The sequence below is a fragment of the Ursus maritimus genome, unplaced genomic scaffold (genome assembly GCF_017311325.1).
Source record: "Ursus maritimus isolate PB19 unplaced genomic scaffold, ASM1731132v1 scaffold_21, whole genome shotgun sequence".
Taxonomy (NCBI): Eukaryota; Metazoa; Chordata; class Mammalia; order Carnivora; family Ursidae; genus Ursus; species Ursus maritimus.
The window spans coordinates 43632859-43652424 of NW_024424564.1; positions in this window are offsets into that span (position 1 = coordinate 43632859).

The following is a 19566-nucleotide window of genomic DNA, read 5'->3' on the forward strand; positions in this document are numbered from 1 at the left end:
AAGACATAGTATAGTTACTTAATTCATTAATTTTTGGAAACTAACTCAGAACTGTAGTGATCTAAAAGTATAAAAAATCATTGTTTAAGGGAGAAATGTTACTTAAATTATGTGAACGAAACCTGACTTAATCACGTCAGTGATCGTTCATGGAGAAATCAATGTTGATCCAAGTATCTAATCTGGTGATGAGCTCCCTAATAAAACTATACAGTCTAGCTGCCAACAGACATGCCACTATTGTACAGTACAGAACTGCTCTGGGCAGGAAATTCAGTCTTTCTTGGGTTTTTTAAAGCATGATGCAGATTTTCAGTTATGTCTCTAGCTCTCCAATGCTTGCCTCTGGTCCTTTCTGCATCTTGGAAAAACCTTGACTCTTTATCCTGTCTCCTTTCCCATGCAACCCCTTCCCACTCCACTTCCTGGGGGATCAGTTAGAGAGAGGGAAAGTCGGGGCCCTTATTGTTGTGGTGATTTTGCAAGCAGAAAGAGCTAGGGGTCCCCAGAAAAAAAAGAAGAGACATAGCTTTCTTGACATAGGAAAGTCATTGGAGCCCCTTCACCCCCACCACCCCGCCATCTTGTGATCTGTGCCTGATGGCACTACTTGCCCAGAGCACATTTCTTACAGAACTTGCTAGGATATGATGAAATTGTGGACGAATAGACCTAGTGGTTAATGATTTTAAGGGAACAAAAGAATGTAAGAACAAGCAGCCACTATCAGGGCAGGAGATCCCTAATCATATCAGGGAAAATAAATTGTGATAAAACTCCCAGTGCTGGTTCAATAGTAAAGATTGGCCTGACAACACACAGTTTTTAGCTATCTTTGCAGGATTTTAACCCCTTGAGCAATCAAATAGCAGGCCAATTGGAGCCAGAGAATCGGTGATACTCACCCTTGCCAGTCCTGGTGACTTCCACCAATTGAGACCTGAAATCTGTCTCCTTAAGATGACTTTTGCCCCAGCTCCATACTGAATTCCCCATTGCCTGAGCCCCTTTGTGAATATGTGTGTACCCTTAGCTTCAAACTTCCCCAGTTTCGTTGTTCAAGGGGGCACTGCTTTGGGACATGTCCCCGGTGTTCTTCTTCACTTGTTTCAAGTAAAACCCTTTTTTTCCTATTCTTTGGCTTGGTTGTATCTTTTGGCTGGACACCCACCAAGAGGTAAACCCAGTGTTGGGTAACAGTTTCATTTATTTGAGGTTTATTTTCATGAAAGATTTAAATGTTTCACTGTCTACTTTGGGTTCCTACACCCAATTTCAACTGGGGGGGAGGTGGAGGATAGTACTTGAGGTCTTTGAGAATTCAACTCAATTACATCACTATCTATCCAGAGACAACATTAAATCTTGGAGGTGAAGGGCTCATTCCTACAAGACTGCCCCTCCCCCCACCACTTCAGCCGCCATTTGCAAGTTCAGGTTGTCACCTGTGCTTCTTTTTTTTTTTTTTAAAGATTTTATTTATTTATTCGACAGAAATAGAGACAGCCAGAGAGAGAGGGAAAACAAGCAGGGGGGAGTGGGAGAGGAAGAAGCAGGCTCATAGCGGAAGAGCCTGATGTGGGGCTCGACCCCAGAACGCCGGGATCACGCCCTGAGCCGAAGGCAGACGCTTAACCGCTGTGCCACCCAGGCGCCCCCGTCACCTGTGCTTCTGACCAACAAGATATAGATCAGAGGTCCCCATGACTTCCTCCTTGTGTTTTTTTTTAAGATTTTATTTTGTATTTATTTTAGAGAAAGAGAGTACACAGGAGGGCAGAGAGACAGTCCTAAGCAGACTCTGCACCAAGCACAGAGCCCCAAACGGGGCTCAATCCCACAACCCCGGGATCATGACCTGAGCCGAAACCAAGAGTCAGATGCCCAACCGATTGAGCCACCCAGGCGCCCCTCCTTGTGTTTGCTCACAGAACTCAGGGAAACATTTTACTTACTACATCACTGGTTTACTGGGAGAAGATACAACTAGATGGAAGAGATACATAAAATAAGCTGTGGGGAAAGGGCTCAGAGCTTCCATGCTCTCTGATCCTACCACTTCCCTCCAATTCTCCACTTGTTTTCCAAATTTGAAGCTCTCCCAACATGGGCCTTTTGGGTTTTAGTGGGGGTTTCATTACATAGGCCTGATTGGATAAATCATTAGCCATTGGCTGTAGATTCAATTTCCAGCTCCTCTGCCCTCCCCGGAGGTTGGGGGGATGGAGGCTAGAGGATCCTGAGGAAAGTTACAACCTTCTAACCACGTGGTCTGTTCTCCTGGCAACAAGCTGCATCCTTAGGTGAGGCCCAAAGTCATGTCATTAACATAACAAAAGACACGTTTTATATGCTCTTGTCTAAGGAAATTCCAAGGTTTTTAGGAGCTCTGTGCCAGAAACAGGGAATATTTCTTTTTATAAACCACAATATCATATTGTCCAACCTCACTAAATTTGTAGGGTAACTGATTCTTCCAGTCAGGGGGTCTAAAGGAAAGTTTGGAGTGTCCATTTTCCGTGGAAAGTTTTTGGTCACTGACCTTAATGGCTTGTCCTGCAGGAAATAGCCTGAGGCAGTATTTCCAAGCCTGCTCCCTTCTCGCCCCTAGCCCCGAACACCAGCTTTATAAAACACTCCTAGGCTACTCTGTGTATCCCACTGAAAGGCATCCTGGGAGGCCTGATTATTCTTTGATTCTCTAAAGCAAAGCAACCATTCTGCAAACCACTCAAAGCCGGTGGTGCAGGAATTCCAAGATGGTGCGCGGTGCCTACACCGGAGGCAGACTTGCAGGCAAAGCCCCAGCTCAGAGGCAGATCCTAATTAGTCTACATCTACCATTGAGGCATGGTCCTCTGGCCAGAAACGGGGTTTAGTGGTATCACTTGAAGCAGTTCTGGCCAACGAGATATGAGAAATATACTGAAGGTTTGGGAGGTGGGCTTCATTACTGATAAAAAGAAGACGAGGTGGTCCCTTTCCTTCCTCGGGACATTGCTGTGCTGTGTGTGCATGTAAGGCTCGGAATGGCGCCAGTCTCGTCCTGTGGCCACGATCTCAACAAGGACAAAGCTAGCATCATGGTACAGTTGAAAATTAGAAGAAATGTGGGTCCTGAATGTTATTGAACCTTGAATTAATTCTGAAGCCACCTTGTCTCAGAATCCTTGTAGTCTGAAAAATTTAAATGTCCTCATTGTTTAGATTGGTTGAGTCAGTGTTATCTGTTACTTGCAGCCGAATGCATCCCAACACGTGTATCTCAAGAGCTGTTCTCTCATGCCCACCCCCCCAATGGAATTGAGCTATAATGATCAACTTCATCGTTTTTCAAATTCTACTAGGTATAAAAATGTTTCTGTTTAGTGGCGCCTGGGTGGCTCAGTTGGTTAAGCACCTGCCTTCCGCTCATGTCATGACTCAGATCATGATCTCAGCATCTTGGGATTGAGCCCCCTTATTGGGTTCCCTGCTTAGTGGGAAGTCTGCTTCTCCCTCTCCCTCTGCCCCTCTCCCCTGCTCGTGTGCGTTCTCTCTTTCCCAAGTAAATAAATAAAATCTTTGGGAAGGCTGGGGGCCTCAGTTTGTGAAGCTTCTGCCTTTGGCTCAGGTCATGATCTTAGGGTCCTGGAATCGAGTCCCACATCAGGCTCCTTGTTAAGTGGGGAGCCCGCTTCTCCCTCTGCCTGCTGTTCCCCCTGCTGTGCTCTCTCTCTCTCTCTCTGACAAATAAATAAATAAATATAAATAAATATCTAAAAAAAAATCTTTAAAAAATGTTTTTGTTAGTAGCTCTCTGTGAACACCTGTCTGGCACTCAAAATTACATGTGACGTGTGGACACCCATCACTGAAGTTCTAACTAGAGATGCAGGGGGATTAAATCCTGAGGAAACGAATACTACCAACAACAGTCTGCTGTGTTCTAGGTGCTTTATATCTTGTGTTTTGAGATGTTTTGTTGTTAAGAAAGAGATAAATAGAGTAGTAGCTTGAGAGTCAAGGGAAGATGTTATCAATAGTACTCACGAGAGTTTCCCAACACTAGCCCAACACCCATAAAATTTTAAAACTGCTGATCCTCAGCCCTGGGAGCATCTACTCCAAGCAAAATTGTGTGTAAGGGCCCACTCCTGAGTCTGAACTCATGTCGGAGTTGCCAAAGGCCGTTGCAGAGAATCAGCGGTATCTGAGGGCAAAAGCATAGAGAGTGGAAGGAAAATCTTCTTCAGTTAAGTCTCACTAAGATGATAATCAGTCTGCTCCAGGAGAATGGAATCTAAATCATCCTCAATTTAAGCTCCATTGAGAGAAATTTCCCATCAAGCAGTTAATGTTGGCATTATCCATTTGCTGTGTCTGGGGGAGGGGGATTGACCTACACTTCACGTCCCTTCTCTAAGACTGGGCAGATCAGATAGGTTTGCCTTCTTGAAAGTTTGGGAACATGTGTTGGCCCTTGCTGTCTGCAATTCATGTCCCAGTAGTCACTCTTCAACACCGCCCCCTCCCTGCCTCCCAGCCAAGCTTTTGATGCTATTACTTCATGAAAAATGGCTCTTGCTAAGGTCACCACTGGCCTCCATCTTGCTGGACCCAATTCTCATTTCATATGACCTCTTAGCAATAGGGATGGTGTCTACTGTACTTACTGAAGTATTCTGGCATGTAGTAGGTACTCAATAAATGATTGCGAGTAAGTGAATGAATATGCATTCTGTGTCACATGATGTCTTGGGGACAGTCAAGCCTAGAATTCAGAGTCCAGAGTTCTTGCAACTAAAACATACTTCGATACAGCTTTACACAGTGAGACTGAAGTATATCCTGATTGCATTTTCTAAAGAAGGAACCAAAAGCCACTTTTACTTCTCTGCTTTTATATAACTCAATTCTTGAGCACATTTACTCTAGGAGTCACTTTTCCTTTTCAAACATCCTTCCCCTAAAATTCCATCCCCCAGCAAGCAGGTGCTTGATGGGATGTTTTCAGAAAAGCTCTCATGCAGGCATCAGTTTTGTGTTGAGTTCCACACCCTACCCCAATTCTTCCAATAGTGCTCTGAAAGAACAATTAAGCCCTGAATTCTTTACAAGGGGATGGGGGGGAAATCTGTTTTAAAGGCTCCATTATTAATCACATAACTGCCAACTAATTATTACCATGTACCAAATAGCCAAAAGCAGCAAGGATCTTTTGTACAGCTGGCTTCACCAGCCAAGGACTGTGCCAAAAGATCCAGCTGGGAGGCCCTCCTGCTCTAACCCAAGGTAAGCCGCAATGTCCACATACCTTCCAAATTCACCACTCAGGCAGCAGATTGGGTTTTTGCTGTTGTTGTTGTTGTTGCTTTTTGCACAAAACCTCATGAAATCTCAGATAGAAACAAAAGCAATAGACTTCACAGCTTCATTTGAAGGGAATGGCTTGATGCCATTGCCAGAGTTCACAGGAAAGATAAATGTTAGCTTATTTTAGAAAACGAGTATGCTTGACTATCAATCCTCTTTTTATGGAGGCACCATTCTAGTGCCCGGTGGCCAAAACAAATCGGGAAAGGTAGTCACCCCAAGAATCTGGAGGCAGAGTAGCTGGAGATGGCTTTTAAATGTCAGTCAAGTTCATGGTTTGGAAAGAGGAACTGAACAGTAGGTCTTCGAGATGAACCATGGCCATCAACAGGAAAAAGAGTGATGCGGTTGGAAGCCTGGGTGATTGGGACCAGGTTGGAATGCTGTGTGCTGAGTGCAACTGGGGGTGCGGTAGGGCCGAACCAGGTGACACTGGGTATAGAAGGTCCAGGCTGATGAATCAGGGAGACACCCTTGTAGGGCAGAATGCCAATGGCCACTTACTCCTGCAAATGCTTTCTCTTCACATCTTAGGACACTAACCAGATGCACTGAGAAAATGCAGCCAACCCAACGTTGCCCACTCACCTTTTCAGGTTCCCCTTCTGCTGCAGAACCAATGGAGGAAAACTATCTGGTGCCCGCTCAGTTTGTGTCCTGGTTGCCTTTGGAATAAAACCAAAAATTTGCCTGATACCCACAAGTGACATTTTGCCTTTTGGGGGTTACTTTCTCTCTGAAGGACAGATACACCCTCAAATACATTTTGGCCAATTCTTCCAATTTTCTGTATTCTGTAAACACTGTGATAGCTTTCTAGCAGCCAGACATGGATGTAGCAAAGTCTGAAATTTAGGGTAATAAAGTAGGACATCTCAAAATCAGGCATCTTCTGAATTAATAACCTATTTTTGGTGGTGATTTTTTTTATGGCGACATCTCAAGCTAATATCATGCTTTTTATATTAAAGCGGAGTCTTTGGGGAAAGCTGAACATTCACATTTTGTGCCGACTAATACAGCCCTTAGCCTTGAAGTTCCCAAGGAACAGGAAAAACACAAGAATTCCCTTGATGATGACGGAGCATGAATTTAAGGAGAATTCAGGGGTGCTATATGTGGGGGTGTAGCTAGATGTTCCTGGTTATTTAGTAAGACTAAGGAAGGTGAGAGGGGGTTCAGAGAGCTAAATTAATTTCATTTGGAGGGCGGTGGGGGAGAATGGAACATCTTCTAATGCTGAAGGAAGGATTGGTCCTAACATCCAAGTTCTCCAGCCCAGAGTGACCAGTACTCAGATTTCCCAACAAATGGATGGAGTGTAGCTTCAGTAATTTAATTTTTTTTAAAGATTTTATTTATTTATTTATTTACTTACTTACTTGAGGGGAGGGCAGAGAGAGGGGTAGAATCTCAACCAGACTCCATGCTGAGCATGACACAGGGCTCGATCCCACAACCCTGAGATCATGACCTGAGCCAAAATGAAGAGTCGGACGCTTAACTGACTGAGCCACCCAGGCACCCCTAGTTTCAGTAATTTTAGACACAGCACTACCCCAATGTCCAAGTAGGCTGTTGCTTTCTAAGAGGTCCACGAGCTGGTAGTCAGCCTCCTGGCACAAGGTGGGGTTCAAGAGTAGGGTTGTTTGCTCTTCAGGACAAGGATGGTGTTCAGTCCGTCTCAGCATCCCCAGGGCATGTTCGTGAACAGACAAATGGGTGAATGGCAGAGGACATGGTGCGTAGCAGGCCGTGCCCTAGTCGTAGGTTGGGCATGAGATACTAGGCATATTATTGGAACAGAAGCTGGTCACAGGGGACCACGGGGGGCTGTTGTACTCAATATCAGGATGCTCCATGGGGACCATAGCTTAAGAATAGGCCTGGAACCCAGATATCCAACAGAAGAAACACAGATTCAGATGTACAACAAAGTGGCTTGATGCCAAGTCTCTGATGAGAGTTCCCGGAGGGCTCCTGAGACACAGGTTGCCCGTGCACCTCAAGAGGCTGCAGCCATGGGCAAGAAGGCAGGGTCCCTGAAGCTGGGTGGACCCTCCCCAGGAACGAGGGGCCAGCTTCTGGTTGGTGCTGGGATATATCTGCCTGGACTTCCCATGATCCAGCAGCTAAAGTGGTCATTCCTGGCACAGCAGGGTCTGGATCTATTCTGGGGGGGAAGGGGAGGCTGTGCCACGTAGGTTATTATAGGTTTTGAATATCATCCTTGGATGTATCCGTCCCCAAGGTAAAGCGAACCACAGGATCCGCAGTGGATTGAGGGTATGTGAGAGATATCTTTAAGAAGTTTTATGGGGGTGTTGGGAGAGACTGGCTGCCCAATCTTTATTCTCCCGACGCTCTGAGTATCCAGACCCGTCCAACAGAGAGCGTATCTGCGGACTCAGAGTTGTCTGAAAAGCCTCATGTACCGACCGCCACTGGCCCTTCGTTTCTTAGAGCTGCTTATCACCTGAGAACTCAGAGAAAAACAAATTTGTGTCTTGGACCAGAGTGTGTCGGAACAGGGACTAAATTCTGGAAAGCTGAGGGTTTTCTCTATGGAGTAACAAACCAAACACAGGGTAGGAACTCCATTGCCCTTTTAGTTTTGTTTTTATTTTCCCTTCTGGTATAGGCTCACTTTTCACAGTGCCCTGCTCCTCCACCCTTGCACTTGGACACATGGCTCAATCCGGGTCAATCAGATCTTCTCTCAAAGGCACGCGTGGTGCTAGAAGTATTCTGATTCGGGGCGCCTGGGTGGCACAGCGGTTAAGCGTCTGCCTTCGGCTCAGGGCGTGATCCCGGTGTTATGGGATCGAGCCCCACATCAGGCTCCTCCTCTGTGAGCCTGCTTCTTCCTCTCCCACTCCCCCTGCTTGTGTTCCCTCTCTCTCTGGCTGTCTCTCTCTCTGTCAAATAAATAAATAAAATCTTAAAAAAAAAAAAAAAAAAAAAGTATTCTGATTCGGTCTCCCTAGGAAGGACTGTGCCCTGTTCCTGAGGAGCTCCGAGTTGCGCTGCTTCTTGTCCCGTCGTTCAGTTCTACATCTCATTTGCTGAGTGACCTCATTGTCCTTCTGATAAAGGTCCCTTCCTTATTTCTGTTGCTCACATCCTGAGAATCCTGACTAATACACCTAACAAAGCAAGGAAAATATTTCACAGGAAAAAGACACAAATATACAATCATTAAAAAATACATCAACAAGGGCACCTGGGTGGCTCAGTCCATTAAGCGTCTGACTTCAGCTCGGGCCATGATCCTGGGGTTCTGGGATTTGAGTCCCACATCGGGCTCCCTGCTCAGTGGGGAGTCTGCTTCTCCCTCTTCCTCTACCCCTCCCCCCTGCTCATGCACTCTCTCGCTCTCTCAAATAAATAAAATCTTTTAAAAACAAAACAAAAAAACCACGTAGACAATTACTTTACACTGATGTAGACCAGTCAGTAGTTTTCTTAGTTGGATCTGAACTTCGGAGATTATGGAAATAAGTGTTTCTGCATCCAAAATACTGTCGGCTGAACATTCCTTAAATATAGTTACACTTAAAATGAGCTTTTGCCTTCTACGCTGTGTTGCCATTGTCTTTTTGTCACTTTGGCAGAAACCTTAGGAACAGAACAAAAATGGGGTACTATTGAAAGGCTGAACGCTGATAGAGTCACAATGAGCCAGCCTATGTCTGACATGCTTTCGGGGAGCTCTAGTTATGTAGTAATGCATTCCCTGCAGAACAATTTACTTCAAGCTTTTCTCTTATCCTCAGAAGAATTTGGGGGCGACCAGCACCTTCTGAGCTGACTCTCGGAGCTCAAATCAGGGGGGAAACAAAGTCCTGGGAACAGCAGTAGGAGAAATTAGCAAGGACGGGTAACTCAAGTTTACAAAACAGTGAATGGAGAAACCAGCAGTTTTAAGATGCTGATCATTTATTTTGACAGGTGTAGTTTATCTCTGCTCATTTATAATAATCATACATTGTGGAGACTCATCATCCTGCCCCCCTCTGCCTCAGTGCAGAGAGCAGTTAAAAGTAAATTTGGCAAGTCTGGGGGGGGGTGAGATAATGGGTGTTAATGACCAAATGGGAAACCTATACCTGAGCCACTTACCGCGAGGGCGGCACGTGGAGCCTTGAAAGGGTGCTGTCAGGCTTTGAAATAACACTTCTAAAACTCTTGTTTTTTTTTTCTCCCATTAACGTGTTCCTATTTCTTATTACTCTCCCCTCTCCTAAGAAGATAGAATCTTTTGGGTTCAGAGTTCAGAATGATATTGATTTTTGGACAAGATCGATATAGATGTTTCAGAAGGTCCCGGGATGTTTATTATTTTGGGCGGGGAATTTGGGGATTTATTGGGGGATGATATTGGTTAATCACATGGACCCTGGAGCCCGGGAGGTTTCCAAGCTCTGCTACCTACTAAATGTGCTACTGCAACTTCGTTTTGCTGTCAAAACGAAGCAACATGAGGATGATGATGGTAGCCACTGCAAAGTTTTATTAGCAGGATTTAATTAGTTAATATAAGTAAAAGTGCTTAGAGCAGTGCCTGTCACATATTAAACATCATGTATGTATTTCTTCTTCTTCTTCTTCTTCTTCTTCTTCTTCTTCTTCTTCTTCTTCTTCTTCTTCTTCTTCTTCTTCTTCTTTTTCTTGTTCTTCTTCTCCTCCTCCTCCTCCTCCTCCACCTTTGTTTTCTTCTTCTTCTTCTTCAGCTCCTTCTTCTCCTTCTCCTCCTCCTTGTTCTCCTCCTTCTCCTTCTTCTTCTTTGTAAAAAGGAGGTAATGACAGTACTTACCTCATAGACTATGCTGTGAGGATTAAATCATATAGCTCATACAGCTGTCTCAAAAAAAGTTAGTTATTTTTAGTACCCATTCTGATCTTATGATATTAAAATTTTGAGCTCAGAATTGTCTTAGAACTGAAACTTCACATTATGGTAGACAGCATGTCATCCAGTTCTGCTCAACGAGCATATTCTGAGTGTCCAGTCTTGGCCAAGTCCTGGGAATGCAAAGATCAGTTGGACTAGGACCGTCACCCCTGGAAGGAGAAGGGAAACACAAAGCAAAGCTATTCCGAGAGCTAGAAAAGATGCCGGGAGACCCTTCAGTCATGCAGAATTGAAGAGAAGACATTGTGCGTTGGCCTTTTTGGGGAAGACTGGCTCCAAAGGCTGTTCTCTGGGACTCCTTGGAACCATTCAAATACCTGCCTCTCTCTCCACCTTTCACCTGACTCTCTCATCCCATCAGTGAGGTTGATGCCTTCCCACCTCATATAGATGAAGAGCCCTCTGTTTTCTCTTGGACATAGGCTCTGCTTTTGCTTTCAAGTTTACCGACTCACGATGGCCATTTGCCCAAAAGATGCCTTTGTTCAAATTAGTCCATGGCGCTCCTTGTTCCGGGCGTCCTGGTGCAGAACTCGAGCAGCTCCAAGGGGCCGCCCCGGGCTCTCCACTTCCTAACTTCCTCTCTTGACATCTCAACTCTGGTAGCTCTGCACACTGAGAGATCCTATGAAACGTAAGTGCTTAAGAATCACCTCTGCTCTGGGGAAGCCTTTTAAAAAGGCAAATTTTACCTTTTTTTTTTTTTAAGAGGCGGAGCACGAAGTGAGTTATTAGGGAAAGGCGTAGCAAAGAGGCTAGATATGGGGACTGTGGCATGTAACCTCTATGGCTGCTGGCCTCCTCCACCCGTGATTACAGGATGGGTCACTTCCCACACATGCCCAAATCCCAGTGACTCTGGAGCTCTCCAGCCGGCATCTTCTCATGCAGGAATGTAGGCCATTGGGGGAAACCCTCTCCTGCTCCAGCTCCCATCAGTCGCTCTACCATGTTGGCATCTGCTGGGAGTTTCCCTGTGGTTGTCACTCTTTCACGTGCTCAGCATGAGGATATTGAGGCCCATGTGAGGCAGAGTGACCCAGTCTTTTCAAACTGCTAGGACTTGGGTGTGGGCCTCTGTGCAGAGGCAGGAGAGACATCTCATGATGTAACCCACCAGAGTATTTATGGAGGTCACCAGAAACCTATGGGCTCTTGGCAAGACCATTACAATCTCCTTCCCATAATGAACCATTCACTAAGCTAATCCCTAAAGGGAGTCCATAAAGAAAATCGATAGCTCACCTTCTCTTACAAGACCCCAGCACTGATCCCATTATGCCTTCCATGCCTCGTTACCTTAGTCCCTGTGACACTCCCAAGCCTCTCTGGTCATCCCTGGTCCCCTGGACACATCCCCCAATTGTCCCACACATCACTAACTTGACCCAATCTCCCACTCACTTCCTGGTCCCTTTCACTCTTATCCTCTGTATTCCAAAAAAAGAAAAAAAAAATCTACACCTGTCACCCCTTCCCTGTGTGTCCCCCTCCTGTCATTGCTGTAACCTCCCGGGTGGCCCTCCCAAGTGCTGGTTGTTATTCTCACCCCCAAGGATTACCAGGCTAGGGGACAAGTTGTGTGTCCTCGGGCTTCTCATCGTCTCTCCCAGACCCACTGTCCCTCATTTCTGAAGCTACAGCTGTGAACCAAAGAAGAGCCTTGCCTTCACGAAAGAGGCGGGGCTGGCCGCAAATAACAAATACCTACAAAACATGTTGGCTGGCAGTAAACACGGTAGAAAAATAAAGCAGGGGAAGGGGAGAAGCAGTGCTGATAGGACCTAGGAGAGAGCGCGTTGGATGGGCAGTGACCTATGCGGGATCTGAGAGACAATGTGCAAAGTCTTAAAGGACCACATCTAGCTAACTGATCCATCCAACATCCAGACCTCCGTCTTGCCCTCCCATACCCTTCTCACTTTATTCCTCCACCAAATCCCCAGCATCTTGTCACATGCTTTCCCCCCTGACGTTGTCATTGGCAATAGCTGAACCATATTCCAATTCTTGATTCAGCATCTTACTCTTTGACTCTACTGCCCCAACACCCCCTCCACAAACGGACTTCTCCCACCTCATTAAGACCTCCATTGACTCTAACACTGTTTCACTATTTATCACTTCCTTCTTAACTCAGCTTAGATAACACAGTCCACCACTGCAATCAACAGCTTGTACGCGTCACCACCGCCCAACCAGCACGCTAGAATCCAACGCTGCCTTCCGTCTGCTTCTTAGCCCAAGTAGCAGAATTTGGAGGCAGAAGAACGCACATCCCTGCTGATGGACCTCACTTCAAACTGTAGCAAGTCACAGGTAGACTTTAGCACTGCCTGGCCATTCCACGGGACTGCCCTTCACTCTCTTACCTGTAGGGCTCCTGTGTCCTCATGCCCCCTCCCTCCCCATCCTCCCAGCACTGCTCCGGCCTCATCATTCCAGCTGATGGCTCCATCTCTTCTTTCACTACCATGGACGGTGGAATCTGGAGGAAGGGAGCTGCCTCCATCCGATCTACCCACCAACCTTCATCGCATTCCTTCTTCCTGCCTTCTTCTCCCTATGGAGAACTGGTCTGGTTCCTGGGTCAGACCAGTCCCTGGGTTGTGATTAGACCTCGTCCTGCCCCATTAGTCACAGACTTGGCTGCTTTTTCAATGGTCCCATCAATTTCTTGTACTGACAGCTTCTCCCTTTGTATGGCTCATTCCATCAGCATATAAGCTCACGGGAAATACCTGTGATGTTTAAGCAAAACCAAACAAGCCATCCTTAGGCTTCAGTTCCCATCTCAGGCCTAAGTCATTTCTTTGCTCTCCTTTAAACTGAAACTTATCAAACCTTTGTCTATACTTGCTCTCTCCAAGCCCCTTGACCCAGTCACTGTAAATCTCTGGGTTATTCAGCCTACTCCGCTGAGGTTCTCCCCTCCACCCCCACCGCACTGAGACTGTTCTTTTCCATGTTACCAGCGACCTCCTGACAAAGCCCATGGTCAATTTTTGATCTTTATCTCATTTGGCCTCTCGGGAGCACTGGACACACTGCAACACTCCCTTTCTCACAAAGCCCTTTATTCTCTGGGTTCCTGAGCCACCGCACTCCTGTTTTCCTCATACCCCACCGGCTGCTCTTTTTCCACGTCCTTTGTGGGCCTTCCCTCCTCCTCCTGACTCTACATGTATTGGAATTCCCCAGCACACTGTTCTATTTACTCTCATTTCCTCTGTGAACTTACCTAGTGGCATGAAATGAAGTATCATCTATATTCTTGGGGCTCCCAATTTTGGTTCTCTACTCTCACCTCTTCCCTGAGCTCCAGAACTGTGTGTCTGGTTATTTATTTTGGATTCACTGAAAGAGGTGAATGTCTACATGGCAGAAGCAGGCCTCTTGATTCTATCTCCCAATCTTCTTCTCTCCTGTCAGTAAGTGGCACAGCCAGGCACCCAGCTTGAATCCCCACTTTCCCCTGGTCCCGATCCAATCCAACAGCAAACCCCAGACAGGTCACTTTCCACCACCTCACCCGTTACTATTGTAATCCAGGGTGCCGCTGTCCCTGGTGGCCTGATAAGACAGTCCTCATTGACCCCCCCACCCCCTCTTGACACCTGCATCCAATTCTCCACGCGACAGCTGGAAAGATCTTTAAAAGCCATAAATCAGTTCATGGTTCTTTTTTGCTAAAAACCCTCTAATAATTCCCCAGGGGACTCAGAAAAAATCCCGAACTCCTTACACTGGCATCCACGGGCTGATATAAATAACCCCCGGTTATCTCTTCAAACCCATCTTCTACCACTTGGTGCCTGGGCTGATAGTTCCTCACACTTTTGCGCAGTTTGCTCCTTCACTTTATTTAAGTCTTTATTCACATGTGATCTCTCCAGAAAGGCCTTCTTTGCCTACTGTTTGAAACAGTCCTCCCATTACTCTTATTCCCTCTAAATTGTTTATTTTTTTAATCATTTTCTATTAAGTTTTTAAATTTTAATTCCAGTATCGTTAACATACAGCATTATGTTAGTTTCAGGCATACACTACAGTGATTCAACAATTCTGTCCATTCATTACTCAGTGCTCATCCCAAGTGCCCTCTTCAATCCCCATCACCTACTTCACTCATCCCCCTGCTCACCTGCCCTCAGGTAACCATCAGTTTGCTCTCCATAGTTAAGAGTCTGTTTCTTGGGTTCTTTCTCTCTCTCTCTTTCTTTTTTTTCATTTCCTGTGCTCATTTGTTTTGTTTCTTTAATTTCACATGATGAATGGATAAAGAAGATATGGTATCTATAAACAATGGAAAATTTTCAGCCATAAAAAAGAATGAAATCTTGCCATTTGCAACAAGATGGGTGGAGCTAGAGAGTATTATGCTGAGTGAAATAAGTTAGAGAAGACAAATACCATATGATTTTACTCACACGTGGAATATAACTTATTTTTATAGCACTTATACTACAACTTTTTCATTACATTTGTATATAATTCATTATATTACATATTATATATGCTATAATTTATATACTATATAATTTTCATAATATTATATTTTATATAATTCATACTATTAACAGAATAGATAAGAAAAGCTATTTGATACAAAAGCACATCTGACAAACGTCAATACCTAGTCACGATAAAATCTCTCTGCAAACCAGGGACAAAAGGGAACTTCTTCAGTCTGTTAAAGGACATCTATAAAGAATTTACAAATAACATCATAATTAATAGTGAAATATTGAATTCTTTCACCCAGGAGTAAGAATAAGTCAAGGATGTCCACTGTGACCACACTTTTTAATGTTGCACAGGGCATCTTCGCTTTTGCAATAAGGCAAGATAAAGAAATAAAAGGCATAAGAATCCGAAAGGAATGTCTTGATTATTTACATAGAAAAGCCTAAGAAATCCACAAAGCAATGACTAGAAATAATAAGTGAATTTAACAAGGTTGCATGGTACAAGGTTAATATAAAAAAACCAAGTGTGTTGGATATGTTGGCAGTAAACAATTAGAAAATGAAATGTAAAAATTCTATTTATAATAGCTTCAAAAACCACAAAATACTTAGAACCGAATATAACAAAAGTCAAGATCTAAGCACTAAAATTTACAAAACATTGCTGAGAGAAATAAAATCACTAAATAGAAACATAGATCATGTCCAAGGGATTGTGCATATTTTTGTTTCTATGTATATTGTCTGCTTCTCCAACTAGAATGTAAGCTCTTGAGATCAGGAAGTCTTTCCTATTTCACTCCCTGATGTATCTTCAGTGTCTATTAACAGTGTGGGCACCCAGTAGTTGCTTATTAAATATTTGTTGAACGAATGAAAATATGAGGCTCTAAAGCAGCTTTGATTTTGCTCAGAGTCTCACACAGTTTCTCATGAAAACAATCCTGTCTTATTCCTCTAACCGTAAGGACCCAGATTGGCTCCCATGGCCTGCCAGATGCAGAAATCCCCTTCATTATCTCCATCCCCTCTTGTGTCTCCCGCCCCCAGCCAGGACTCTGGTCTCCACCCACTCGTCTCTGAACAGAAGCTCCTGGAGGAAACGGAGTGCACGGCCTCTTATCAAAGCCAAAACACCTTATCATGGCAGACCCTGTCTGCCAGGTGTAGAGAGGAATAGAGTCAGGTCTTACAGCAAGCAGAGTTGGGTAGGGCTGGACAGTTACCCTAAAACAATGAGGAGCCAAGAAATCTGGCCACAAAGAGGGAAGTTAAATTCTGTAATGCTTCCCAAGAGGAGGGTGCAGATTAAAGCTGAGAGACAAAACCAAAGACAAGGTCAGAAGCTGGATAAGCTATAGGGAAGAAGAACACAGGACAATTACTAAGACCAAGCTTGCCCCACTCCTGGGGAGCAGAAGATGGCTTATCTATAGAAGATAGAAAACCCCGAAGGATTTGAAGTCAGATACAGGTTTAAAAGCCAGCTGTATGCGTGGGTTTTGCTTTCCCTGAGGCTTTCTTTCTCTATTGAATAGGAATTTTAATATCCGGCATGTCTACCTTATGGGGTCATCGTGATTACCCAGTGAGTACCATGGAAAGATTATTGTTATTTATTAGTCAAGACTTACATTATCGGAGTTCTGAAGAGTGCTCAGGTTTGATTTTTCATGGTTCATTATTTAATTTGAAGTGAATTCCCACAATATAAGACCTTTCCATATTCCAATATAAATTTAAAAATCCCCTTTGCTGTGAAATATATCGTTGCAGGGAAGACAATTCATGCCTTGGGTTACCTGCCATAGTGTGCAGAACTATTAGTGACTGCCATCTTCCTGCAGCATTGAAAAATGTCTTTTCCACCCTTGGTCTTGTTTTCCAGCTACATAATCTCTTTTAGAGGCTCTTTTAGAAATTACCCAAGAGAAAAACATCCAACACACACAAAATTCCAACAAAGGATCATCCAATATCTGGAATAAAGACAGAATCAACTCAAAATAATTACATAAACCTCCCACTTAGAAACGTCAACATCGGGTTCACATAGAGCCACGGTATTAAGCAGTTGGACCACGTTCAGCCTGTCTTTGTAACGGAAAGTCCTTGGTAAATTCAATTATTAAAAAAAAAAAAAAAAAGTGGATCCTCCTGGTTTGATAACAAGCATAAAATAACTGGAAAATATCGTTAAAACTAACTATACAATGTATAGAAATAGAATAGTTAATAGTATTGAATGCCCTGCCATTTATTACACTGGAGAGCTAGAAGTAGGTCCAGTCAATGACAAGAAATGTCCCATCACTCCAAAGCTTCACAGACAGGCATGTGCATTTCACGACATCCCTTATCTTCTGCCTTGAACATTGGCTTCTCATCGCTGTTTTCCTTAGCAAACTTGTTTGGCTTTAGATTGCTCTGTGCCCTTGTCTACTCGCCAATATGATTTCCCCAGGAGCTGGTGGAGAAGTGAGACCAAGATATATGAGTGAAGGAAAGATCATGTTTCTGACTCGTCTAGATTTTAAACGATACTGAATCACGAGCCATATGGTCGAGGCCTCAAAGCTAGAAAGTGGCCAAGCTGGGGTTTCAGTGCAAGCCTAAACATTGTTCTTTTCTACAGAAACAGCACTGTCTCTTGTGGGAAGAATCACATAACGCTTATAAAGCAATGGATGGAAACTAGTGACAACCAGGAAGGTTACAAAAAAGCCATTTCATACAATGGTTTGAAATATTCTGTCCCCATTTGATATAGGGATTTCTGATGGTCTTCATGACCTATCACGTCAGCGACAAAAATAACCATTGGCCCAATTGCTCAGAGCTTGAAATAAATCAGAGGAAGGCAATCAATCAGTCAAATATTTTTCAAGTGTCTTCTGTTTGCTCAACACTATGCGAGACTCTGTGGGAAATGACAGCTCACACATCAAAGTTCTTTGGCAAGCAAGAAGTGAATACGAAATAGAATTATTGGAGAAAAATGACATGAGCTGGTCTGGCTTCAAAGAACCTAAATCACGGTGTGGGGGAGGGGGGCTTCAAATAACAGTAGATCCTCATCATCATAAAATGTATTTCATCGGTGCTTAGAGCAGGGGCAGGTAAACTTGTTCTGTAAAGGGCCAGATAGGAAATGTTTTAGGCTATGTGGGCCATAGAGTCTCTCAGCTGTTGAAGTTGAAAGCAGCCATAGACGATAAAGGAAGGAACATGGCTGTGTTCTAATAAAACTTTATTTACAAACACAGGTGGCTGAATTGTTTTGATCCACTGGTTGTACTTTGCTAATTTCTTGTTTAGACTGAAAGTGAGAGAAGGCTGCAGAAGAAGTGATCAGTGTTGAACAGTCAGAGAAGCCTTAGTGATGAGCAGCTGTTATTCAAGGCTGACCCTGTGTTGGGCACTCTGTGTCACAGCTCTTTGGATTTTGACACCCTCCCCACCAAAACAAGTTTCTTAAGGTTATACGATTTAGTAATAAGCTGGCCTACACTTAAATCCAGGCCTATCTGATCTCAACTCTTTACTCTCTCACCATAATAAATTACCACTGCAGGCAGACCTGCCCGTTTCCCTCCTCTTTGTACATCTTAGAGAACAGGGATTTGAACTGTTAATAACAGGATGACCCTGCTGCCCAAGCCAGAGGCCAAAATGCACGCAGAATACTCAGAGAATTGGTTCTCACACTTTGCTGCACGTTATTCTCTCCTGGGAGCCTTAGAGACCCTGATGCCCAGACCACACCCCATAACAATTAAACCAGAATCTCTAGGGCTGAGACCCAGGCCCTCAGTCTTTTTGAAATGTTTCCAGGTAATTCCAAAGTCCAGCTAAGTTTGAGAACCACTGCTCTGAAGCACAATGTCATCTCTGTGTGTCATATGCATATGACCCTTGGAGTTGTGGAAGGTAATGGTCCTGGGCTAACCCTCACTGAGTACGCATACATTATTAATTAAATAACTCACTAAATATTTATAGAACACCTTCATAGGGCCAGCCACTATTGTAGGACGTGAAGAAACAGTAATGCAATAGGCTAGAAAGAGTCAGAAAGCTGTCCTTGATTATGTCAAACTATTGTATTTCTCGAATTTTCATTTCCTTCCTGTCTCTGCTAGTATTTAACAAAGGCTTTTGAAAATTCCACCGTCTTCTCTTTGCTAATGATGCACACTGCACTTTGAATAGTAGCATAGCTAACCCACATCCTACTTACAGTAACAATATAGCTAACAATTGTTGACTATCTATAGCCCTGCAAGGGTATAGCCATGTGGTGTCCCAACTCTGAGAATCATGTTTACTGGGCTCCTCCCTCCGTTACATGTGCTTAAACAGTTACAGCGAGTTTGATGGCCAAGGTTATCCGGAGAGGAAGGGCAAAAGTAGGATCTGTACTGGCTGTCCTTGATTTTACAGTTCAGGTACTTAACCACTAGAAAGTACTGCCTGGGTTACCCCCTCGATAAGTGTTGCCCATCTATTGAAATGACAAATGAGTAAATGAGAAAAAAACCTTTGCTTTGAGTCAGACCATTAATTAAGAAGGAAAAATGTTCCCCTGGGTATGACATAGGGATAATGATGATGGAAGATAACGAAGAAAAAAAAAAAAAAAAAGAACGCAAGAATACCTTTGCCAGGCAACCACTTGCCCACCTGGAAGGTTTCATTCAGAACTTTTCTTTATTCGAATTCTTCAATCTGCATTTTGGATGGAGTAGCAAGGCTGTTTTATTAGAAGAAGGACCTTGAAGAATGTGCAGGATCAGGAAAGATGGGGAGGAGAGTATCTTCCAGGCT